General features: G+C 59.6%; 1 pseudogene; it reads right to left on the minus strand.

Annotated features, from left to right (window-relative positions):
* Positions 1-316: 316 nt before the first annotated feature.
* On the minus strand, positions 317-10782 carry LOC114204243 (uncharacterized; annotated as a pseudogene).
* Positions 10783-11247: the final 465 nt, after the last annotated feature.

The raw sequence follows: 11247 nt of genomic DNA on the forward strand, positions 1-11247 counted from the left end.
CTCTCCAAGATCATAAAGGATCCTGCTTGGGCTACGGCCATGGCCCTGGACTTCACCCCATCAGTGGCCTGGGGTATTCCAACGCGTCCCAATAGGCCATTGGCTGTGCAGACCTGCAGTCTTGAGCGATGTTCCCGGGGTCAAGGGGGGCGCGGGTGGAGCCCCGAGGGTACGGGTGGGTGGACGCGGGCTCTCAGGGCAGGATGGTGTGGGCACACGAGGCTGCAGGAGGGAGAGAAGCACTGAGCTCGACGGGATTGGATGGGGGCCGGGCGTGCTGTTGGCCTGCACGGGAGGGCCCGTGGCCGTCTGTTACCATCTTTGGGAGAACAGTCACGCCGTTTGCGAGCTCCAAAATCTCCCATATGTCTACGAATTTTTTCATGCTCGGGAAGCTGGACCTGCTCTGTCTGCCTGCAGTTGAAAGCAGAGTCACAAGGTCAGAGTCCCCAGCTCTGGCCCTCTGGGGCCGTCCCCGAGCCCGTGGCCACCGCAGCGCCCTCCGAGCTGGCAGGACAGAGAAGCCAGTGTGCTGCCAAGGGAGGGGGCAGCAGGCGGGTGATGGGGAGTGTGCCTCTGTCCCCTCTGTGCTCCGAGGTAGGGGGGTGTCCCCAGTGCAGTCCCAAGGCGGGCACCACACAGGGCCACTTGGGGAGGCCCCTCTGCTCACAGGACCCATGGGCCGGAGCCTGATGCCCCTCCCGCTGCGCTCCTGGCCACGCCCTCCTCCACGGAGACTCCACGGGACCCCTCCGACCTCTCCGATGGCTGTCCTGCAGGCCTCGGTGCCCCGAAGTGGGTTTGTGCCCCCTTCCCCCCACCCCTCCCTGGACAGCAGCTCCCCGCCCACCCTCCCTTCACCACGTCCCCCTGCTCCCCCGATCCTGCCCTCAGCCCAGGGGGTCCCCTGCCTCCATGCAGAGGGTCAGTCCCACTCCGGGCCTGTTGCCCTCTGGGCTCCGCCCGTGCACTGGCCGCCCCCACTCAGCCCCGTGGCAGCCACACCAGAGACCCGCCCACCTGGTCCCCCCGTCCGGGCGCAGCACTCCGCCCGCCCACCTAGCCACCCGTTTGCTGTGTGTGTCCCGGCCCTGACCTCCTACTTCCCACTTCCTGCCAGCCCGCAGCGCAAGGGCCGTGACAGGAACGGATGTGTGTTCGTGTCCCCCCAAATTCATCCATCAGAGCCCCAGAGGGATGGTGTGACATCCTGGGGCCTTGGGAGGTGTGTGGGGTTAGCTGGGTGCTCATGATGGGGTCAGTGCCCGTATAAGAAGAGGAAGACACTGGAGCTCTCTCCCCGACACTTGACATAGTGAAGAGGCAGCCATCTGCAAACCAGGAATGGGGACCTCCCCGGAATTCGCCAGGTCGGCGCGCTGAGCCGTGAGGATCAATGTCCATCGCGGGCGCCCGTGCAGTGCGGTCTGTGGTGCTCTGTCAGGGAGCCCGAGCTGAGGCAGGTGCTTCCATACCTTGCCCTCTGAGCTTGTCGCCCCTCCGTCCCCCACCTGACCCGCACTCCGCACGCCCCCTCCCCAGAGTTTTCCACTGGACTCACTGAGGAGCAGCAGGGTCTTAGAGGTCCGGCCGGCCCGGCCCAGGCGCACGTAGACCACGCCGTAGCTGTAGTCAGTGGACAGCACGTGGAAGCCCTCGACCCCCTTCACTGGACCGGAAGAGAAGCGTGGGGCCGCCCGATCAGGCCTGCACAGCAGGGGCAACTGGGAAGGGTCAGGAGTCCCTCCCACACACCCAGCCACCTTCCAGGCCTAGGCTGCGGGCACTTGCATGCTTGTGGGCTCTGGGACCGTGGCCTGCCTGCCCGCCCCGTGGGCCGCTGTCTCTCCCATCCACCCAGCCCTGGGACAGAGGAGCGGCCTCTCCCGGGCCTGTGGCCATGAAGCCGGGGACACGCCCACCTCCAGGTCTTTCTCTCCAGGCCCGGGCCTTCCTACGCACAAGTATTCCTGAACATCGCCTTTTTCCTATCTTTCCGCAGAATTAATGTGTGTGACTGACACCCCTGTGACCTGGGGGCGGGGGGTGGCAGCAAGGCGGGAGCCCTTTGTTGGCTCTGGTTTCCTGGAATTTTCCACTTTGGTGCAGGGTCAGTCCCACAGCTTAAGGGAAACCCTCGGAACACCCACTCTCTGCCGAGTGCTCCCGTGTACGTGGTGGCCTCTCCCAAAATCAGGCCTTAATTTTTAGGGGCAGGAAGGGTTTCGGGACTGCAGAGATGATCTGTCAGATGTGCAGGTGATCTTGGGGCTGGCTCCCCCCGCCCCCGGCTCCCTTTCCCCTCTTGACAGGGAGATGTCTGGGCTGTTTGTGGTCAGGGCTCCGTGAAGAATGTGCTGGGCCCCTCCCCGGTCCACTCACTGGCTGAAGGCAAGTACCACCTTCAGCTGGCCCGCTTTGTGGACCTCCAACATCGATACCCCCAGCTTCCTCCTGTCTCTGCCTGGCAAGAATCTCTGGCCCTCACAGGCGACAGCCAGAATGTACCAGAACCCTGAAAACTGTGGAGAGCGTGCTGGCGTAGCAGCCCGTGCCAGGCTCCCAGCCGGGCCCTCAGGAACCCACCGGACACTGACATTGGCCTGAGGCCCAGGCCGGGTCCAGCACCAACAGGTCGGCGCAGCCCCTGCACAGGGACCCGGCTGCCCCTCTGGGCCTTGGCGGGCAGGTGCCGGGTGTGCTGGGTCCCCGAGGGCTGGCCTGTGGTTACCATCTGCTGGAATTCCCTTCCCGTGAAAGGCCTCCCCCTTCCTTCCAGCTCGGCCCTCGGCCCCATCCCTCTGACTTCCTGCCACAAACCCACATTCCCGGGGAGTCAGTTCCCACGGCCACCTCCACTAGGACCTTCCACCTGCCAGACATCTGGTTGTTCTGGAACACGCTCTGCTCGTTCGGCCTCTGCCCACCTAGCATCCCTGGGGCCCTGAGGCAGCACCTGCCTGGGGCCCTCGGCCCTCCCCCCTCTTGCGTGGCCACCAGCTCCTCAGAGAGAGGCCAGGGCCTGAAACCCCTTCCGCCCTTGCGGCACTGCCTCCTGTTCCAGGATGGCCCTTTGGAGATTTTCAGGGAGTGATCTTCCAGCCACCACACACACTGCATGCCTGGCCCCGGTCGGCCTGGCTGTCAGCCTTGGGGAACGCAGGTGTGTGGCTCACCTTGTTCCAGTTGAGGTTGTGGGACTCCCTGGGTAGCTGTTCCTGCGGCCGGGACCCCGTAGCAGGCATAAGCGCCAAGACCAGCACACACGTCAGCCTCCCTGGTCCCATTGTCACCCTCCTTCCTCGGCCACCGGGGCACTGAGTTTAAGTCTCCCCACCCACCTGACCCTGCCGTGGGTGTCCAGCCACCCCAGAGCCTTGAGCCAGCCTGGGGTGGGTCAATGGGGGGGGAGAGGGGCTTTGGGACACAGGCGGGCGGCCTAGGGGCTCGGCCTGGTGGGTGCTGCCTGAATTTGAAGGCCATCGTGTTCCCCTGTGAGACCCCTGGGCCTCCCATCCTAGCCCCCGCGGAAGAGAGGCAAGCAGCCGGGAGGCGTCCCTGGGAGTCACTTCATAGAGATATTTGCACGTGAGAAGCAGGACCACGGTGACGATGGGGCACAGATGGCACCAGCGTGACAGCAGGGCTTTCCGTCCCGAGCAGGTGCTGACGGACAGGGCTGCTGGATGTGTGTGAGCGTGCCCACCCCTAGCCTGCACGCACCGCCCCCCTCCGTGAGTGATGGGCACCCCCCCCACGACGTCAGGCACGGCCCCACCAGACCACAGGAGGAGCCACAGGCTCGGTCCCTCGGGAATCCTGCCCCCTGCCCTGGCCCCAAAGCTCCAGGCCTGGGAAAGCCACACTCTTGTGCCCTGGACACTGTGGCACCCCAGCCGCGCACCCTGGTGGGCACCCACGCCCACTGCGTCAGCCCGCACCTGTCCAGACCCCCGAGGGTCTGCTCTAACTCAGACAGTCCTCCCTCCAGCCCAGGGACTGTGGTGACCTCTGCTTGCGGAGCAGCTGCCCCCAGCCCAGCCCCCACTCAGGAGCCAAGACCCACGTCCACGTGCCCCCCACCCAGAGCTGGTTCTGGGCTGTATGGCCCAGCCCTCGGTGAGCCCCACGCCCATCTCCTCCCCTGCACCGACCGGAGCCCCGAGAGGGCAGCGCCCCGTCTGACATTGCCGTCCGCCCTCGGCACACAGGTGAGAGGCATCTGTAGGGCCTTGTGGGATCGTTTTATTTGGAACTGCCGTGAGTCCTGAGAGCAGCCCGCCCCACACCAAGCTCCCAGGCGGCTGAGCAAGGAGGCCAGCGCCTGGCCAGCCTCACAGGACTCGGCGGGCACAGTCCCACCGGGAGGTCGATGCATTCACTGAAACCCAAGCAGAGTGTTGCAGGACCCCAGATTCACCTCGAGGGGTGTCAGCCCCGTCCCGGGCCCCGGGCCTTCTCGGGGCAGAGCTCTGGGGTGTAGGATCTGGGGTGATGCTCAGGAGGACAGCTGACCTGGAAAGTCTTGTGCGCACAGGTGACTGGGGGGGAAGAGGACTACTGAGGGTGGGCACCCAGGACACACCGCGGCCACCCCGCTCTGCCCACGGCGTCGCCCGAGACGGGGCCGGCCCTGCAGGCCTGGCTTTGGGCAGGAGCAGGGGACTCCGTGTAGAGCTCCCCACCCCCACCCTGCCTGACTCCCTGAGGCTCGGAGGGACCCCGAGACCCACAGAAGTCAGCCAGGGGCCCGTGGGCATCGGGTGACACTCACGGTCCGGCCTCAATGTGGCCTGCTGCTGAGACAGGAAGCCCAGGACTGGCTCCACCTAGCAAAGAGGCGCAGGGCCTCCTGGCTGGCCAGCTCTGTCCGGCCTGTGGGGCGGGAGGGGAGCCCTCACCACGTGTGCCCCGTGCCCCAGCCACCCCTCCTGCAGGGGGCCAAAGGGCAGGGATGCTGCTCTGGGACCCTGGAGGCCCGGGGCTCAGCACAGTCAGCGGGAGTTTGCCCAGCCTGGCCGCCCGTGGCAGGGAGTTTGTGGGGCCGGCCCGTGGTGTCCACCACTTACTGTACAGCTCCACGGTGTTGAACGCCTCGTCCTTGAACTCTAGCTGGGTGAACACAATGGCGTAGTTCCTGAAGTTGGTGCCCAGCCCCCGGTAGTCCAACACTCCTAGGCCTAGGAAATACGTGCACCCCCCCAGGGCGGAGCATCAGACCTCACGAGAGGCCCCCCCGGAAAGCATTGTCCCATTGACCCCAGAGCCAGCACACAGAGGGCCTCAGGAACAGATGCCCGGCGAGTGCCTGTCCCAACTCATGCCGGGGGGAACCCTCCACCGATCATGTCCCCTCGGGGGCACCACCCCCGACGGAGGCCCAGGGTCACCGCGGGGCACGCCAGGGTGAGCCCTCTGTCTTCCAAACTCTGACAAAATGCATCCTTTCACTTTCTAGTGGAAGTCTCGGGGATGGGCCCGCTCCCCATCCCACGGCATTGGCCAGGCGGCAGGGGACGCCAGCCCAGGCTGTTGGTGATGGATCCCACTAGGGAGGGCCCAGAAAGCCAGCCCATCCCGCACCGCCCCATGCCCCACGCCCCGCATGAGACCGTGGAGGCCGTCGCCTTACAGGAGTTCTCAAACACCCATCCAGAGCTCTGTCTCAGCAGCTCCACCACGTTCACGTCACGCCTCTCCAAGCTGGAAGAGCGATCGTCTGTCCTCGGCTCAGGGTCTGGACTCAGGCCCAGAAGAGACAAGGGTCCTACCAACTGCACCTGGCCAGCCACCAGCATGCCGCGCAGGGGATCCTGGCTGCCGCTGATGGTGCCCGTTGCCCGGAAGCCTTGTTCTGCACCGAATCCAACCTGGCCGGGGAATGAGCAGACACGAGAGCCCTGCAAAGTGCAAATCGACTTCCTTCCACCTCCCAAGAGGCCTCGCGCGCTAGAAGCCACGTGACGGGCACAAAAGGAGCCTCGGACAAACACAAGGTCGTCTGTAATTTTGGGTAAAGGCACCCAGTATCCAAAGGGGCCTACGTCCCCGAAGCGGTCAGTCCATAAAGTGAACCAACCACAGAAATGCAGCGGTCTTTGCTCACTAAGATGAGCTCATGGCTGGGAAATTCCAGAAGGAAGAACAACAGGCAAGAGCCATCCAGTAAACTGAGGCAGTGGGGCACAAAGCTGCAACAGGTGAAACAACGGGGTTTGGAAAATCAGAAGACTGATCAAAGGAATGAATGGGAAGTCCAGAAACAGGGGCGCCTGGGTGGCTCCGTCCATCAAGCGTCCAACTCTTGGTTTTGGCTCAGGTTGTGATCTCGTGATCGTGAGACTGAGTTGGGCTCCGCGCTCAGCACACACTCTGTTTGAGATTCTCGACCCCTCCCTCCGCCCCTCCCGCTCGTGCTCTCTCACTCTCTCAAGAGTAAATAAATAAATCCTAAAAAAAAAAAAAAGTCCAATAATAAAGCAAAATGGGAGCATGGGAATTTAGCACGTGACAAAGTCAGCCGGAGTCCGTGGAGGACAGAGAGGCAATTCGATTAATGACGTTAGAAATTGGATAGTGATCTAGAAAAAACCAACTGGTTCCTCCTATTTTCCCAGGGTCAAATCCCAAATGCAGCGAAGATGCCAGAAGCACCAGGGAGTTGCAAGCCGTTTCCTAACTGACGGTGTCACAAAAGCCAGGAGCCCCGCAAAGAGAAAGCTAGTGTGCATCCTCAGAGAAATGGAAAGAAATCCTTCATGTATGAAAAAAAAAAAAGTCCTCCTCAATGTTATAAGAAAAATGACAAACTGGGAAGTATATTTGCAACTGGTTTCTGTCACAGACAAGTGCCTCATATTCCTAATCCTTAAGGGTTCTTACAAAGGAGGAAAAACACACCTTAGAGGAAAACATACCAGAGATGTGACCAGGCAGTGCGTTGGGCAGGGAGCACGTACGCTGCGACGCTCCCATCCTTAGAAGGGCCACGTAGAAGCTGAAGGGGGCCATCTGTTGCCTATCAGATGTCGTGGAAGCAAGAGCACGGGAATGCCGGGGCGCTGGTTCAGGGAACCTGCCACGTGGGGACCTCTTGGAGGTGAGAACACCAGGACCCACGCCACAAAAGGTGTTTCCAGTTGCCGAAGATTGGAGAGCACTGTCTGTCGAGCAGCAGAGCCTGGCAGAAGGCCTATGGAGTCTCACACAGCGATCCAAAAGAGCAGAGCGCCCTGGTAAATGCGAAAGGACATCACTGTACGGCCCAGCGATCCCCTGCAGGGCGCACACGCAGGAGAACAGAAGGGAGACTTGCACACCCATGTTTATGACAGTGCCATTGACGAACCAGACGGTGGAAGAAACCATGTGGCCTGTCCACACCATGGAACATAATTCAGCCTTAAAAAGGGAGGAAATCCCGACACCGGCTACAACGCGGATGAATGTGGAGGACACGGTGCCGAGTGAGATCAGCCCGGTCCCCGGCGCAGACAGACCAATCCCCAAGGATCCACTCCCCGGAGGCCCCAGAGGAGTCAGACCCACAGAAATAGGGGCAGGGGAGGGGATGGGTCCGTGTTCAACGGAAACGGATGGAGGGGGTCGGCTGCACAACAGTGTGAATGTGCTTGACGCCCTTGTGCTGTGCGCTTAGAAGTAGCGAGGACAGTAAATCTCTGCGCTGTGTTTATCTTCCTACAACTTTGAAAAATGTCATAAAGACAAAAGAGAACAAACTTTGAAATGTTTTAAAAGAGAGCAGAGCCTCTGTGGACTGATCGGAACAACCCCCCAGCGTGCGTGGGCAAATGACACATGGGTGCTGGTGTGTGCCTGCCCCCACGTCCCTAACACGGGCTACCCTCAGGGAGGAGACGGGCTGGCTGAGGCAGGTGGGGAAGGACCCCCACGGTACACCCTGAGGAACCCTGATTTTTGAGCCATGCAAGTATGTTTGCTGTCCAAAGGCCAACGAATGAAATTTCATTACACAACAAAACGTGAGAGGCCCACTTGCCTCTCCTCCAAGCCCTGATCCGAATGTGTATCTGCAGGGGGCCCTCAGCACAATCCACCTCTCCAAATCAGCTTCTGGCCCAGGTCCCTGGACAGAGATGCGCCTTGACACTGGCACCAGGAGAGGCTGCTGACCAATCATTCCGTTGAGCAGATGCCAAAAATCGGCTCTGAGCCTTGTGGCATCCCCATGGCTCCTATGGCATCTTTGGCTTTGCATAGGGCCCAAGGCCCTCCAGAGGCCCAGCTTCTGTATTTGGATGTCTGATTCCACCAGCTTCACTGGGACGACCCAGCCACGTGGCTTTGGGGCCAACACCATGGCCCGTGGGACCAAGCTCACCCAACACCGTGGAGCTGCCATCTTACCCCAGACCTCCCCTGCCCTTGCTTGTCCCAAGGCCAGGCCTGGCCCAGGTACACCCGGGCCCCACATCTCCTGCAGGCAGATGCAGGAATGCGAGGGAGGGTACCTGGAGTCCCCCAAGAACCCGCGGCTCTTCAGCACAAGGCATGACCCACTTCAAGCAGTAGCTTGAGAAGGATTTGCCCAGGAGGCCTCTCCCACCCCGGCATGAGTCCCACCCAGACACAGGGCACACACCGCACTCACCTGTGCCTGGAGGACAACATTTTCAGGTTGTTTTCTGGAGTAAGGGTCACCATGACGCCCTCGACGTTCTTCGTGGCCTTCTCCAACGCAAAGCCCTTCTCACCTGAGGCCACGGCAAAAACATCCCAGGACCCCAGAAGCTGGTGGAGGAGGAGCAGGTGAGGGGGGCCAGTCCCTCAAGCCCTTGGAGGCATCCTCTCTCTATCTGGGAACCCAGGGCCCCTTCCTCAGGCTAGCCCATCCCCCCATAGCCAGTGCCGGTCTGGGTTGGCTCTGGGAGGGTAACCCAGAGGTTGTGTGGCCCCACGGGAGGGGCCTGGGCCCCTAGGACCCACAGGAGTGTTGTTACCGGCTTAGGGTCCAGCCTCCTGAGCCACACTGCCTGGGTCTTAGGCACTGAGACCAGAGCCAGCAGGACAGCTCACAGGACAGCCTCATCCTTGCAGGTATGTGCACACCAGCACACATGCCTCGGGGCCAGGGGTGTGCAGTGCCTCCAGCCCCTGAATACCCATTTATATGTCTCTGCATGGGTCTCTGTGGGCGGCCACTAATCGCCACGACACCATCCTGGCCTCCCTTTTTGCAAGGTGGGGAAATTACCCAAGGGCGGGTGGCATTATTATTCAGTGGTGGCCTCTGTGCCCTGCCCAGATGTGCTAGAGAAGGGGGAGTGGGCCCCTGGTGAATGTGTGCCAAGCACACACAAAGCGTTCTTTGTCAACGCTGCCATGCCAATCCCTGGTTCTGTATGCTTCCTTCCACTGGAAGCTTCCAGAATGAGCATCCCATTCCCAGTCACACCACCTGCACTCCTCCCTGGGGATTCAACACTCTTGAGCCTTGCTCAGTCTGGGTAGGCCAGTAACCCTGGTCCTTAACCCTGGCTGGCAGTAGGCCAAGGCCAAGTCCCAGCGGAGGCACAGACAGTTCTTCCAGAAGCTGAAGGTTCGATCTTTTGTTTCAATCTTAAAAAAAAAAAAAAAAAAAAAACAGAAACCAAAATTTTTTGAAAAAGCTCCCACCCCTTCATGGCTTACCCATTATCCTGCTCTGTGGGTCTTGGCCTCCTGCCCCCACCCCCAGTCAGCACCCAGCCCGGAATGTCCCGTTCCTTCTGTCGCTCCACTCCACCCGTCTGAACGTGTCCACCCTCTCGCCCACCTTGGCCTTGCTGCCTCCCACCTCTGCACTCCATGACCCTGGCCAGACACCCCAGGAGCTGCACAGCCCCCAACGTCCCATCGGAGATCTGTATGGGCCTGGCTTCTCAGCCCTGGATCATCTGAGCCCCTAGCTGGGAGCAGAGGACAGAGGGCTTGGTAGGATCTGTCTGAGCCCCTGAAATCCAAGGGGAGGCGGCTAGGAAGGTCCTTCCTTGGGAGGTTGGAGGGAGTGGTGGAATGTTCAGACTACATTTCCAGACCCCTTTGCTGGCTGGCTTCCAGGGGTTCTATCAACACAAAGACAAGGAAGATTTGGCGGGTGGAGGAAAGATGAAGCCATTTGTCTTGCCAGGCCTTTTTAAGGAGGGACCTCTGCTAGGCCACCACTCCAGCCCCTGCTTGGGAGATGAGTTTACTGGTGAACAAAAGGAAACCAGCCCTTGTACAAATGTGCAGCTCAACTTTGCACCACCCCAGGACCTGGGGAGTCTCAGGCCTCGACCACGGATTAGGGTGTCCCGTGACTACCAGCTTCCCCAATGCCTGGCAGAAGAAGATGGGATACAAGGACAAAAATATCACCCTACTCTTCAAATTAATCCTGTTCATCATGTTTTTTCAAGTACAGTTTCCTGACGCAACATTTGAGGAGACAAAGATGAAAGAAGAGAATCACAGCAGAAGAGAGATAAGGGAAGCAGACCCACCAATGCTCCCTGCGTTGGAATTACAAGGCAGGCTCTCGTAGTCCACTTGGGCTGATATCACAAAAATACCACACACTGGGTGGCTTATAAACAACAGGCATTTATTTCTCAGTTCTGGTAGCGAAAAGTTCTAGTCAGGGTGCTAGCAGGGTCAAGGAGGGCCTCTTGTGGGTCACAGACCTCTCACAGTGTCCTCATGGTGGAAGGGGTAGGGAAGTTCTGCTGTGGGGTCTCTTTCATAAGGGCATGGATTCCATTCAAGAGGCTCCACCGTCATGACCTAGTCCCCTTCCAAGGGCTCACTTCCCAGTGCGATCGTACTGGGGGCTAGGACGTCAACATGAGTATTGGGGGTAGACACACACATCAGGACCACACAGATTGTGAAAACAGCTATGATCACCTTGCTTAACAAGATGGGAGCCACATTTGAAATTTTATGGTATTTTTGCAATTCTCATAATACAGCTGGAAACCATAAAAAGTGGTATAGATAAAAGACATCTGTGTAACCCAAAATAATCTTACAGATTGCAGATTTGGAGAAAAATATATACAGTAGGCTCTCATGAGCCAGAATGCACAGGTTGTTCTACAAAGGAGACATCTTAAATCCTGGGAAAAAATTGATTTTTGGCAATAAATCCGGACAACTAGATATCCATTTAGAAGAAGATTAAGATGAAGCATATTCACCTCATGCATGGGAATAAACATGAAATGGATCAGAAATCTCAGTGCT

Source organism: Eumetopias jubatus, unplaced genomic scaffold (assembly GCF_037043125.1).
Source record: "Eumetopias jubatus isolate StellerSeaLion01/CBP00866 unplaced genomic scaffold, mEumJub1_p1.0 scaffold_107, whole genome shotgun sequence".
Taxonomy (NCBI): domain Eukaryota; kingdom Metazoa; phylum Chordata; class Mammalia; order Carnivora; family Otariidae; genus Eumetopias; species Eumetopias jubatus.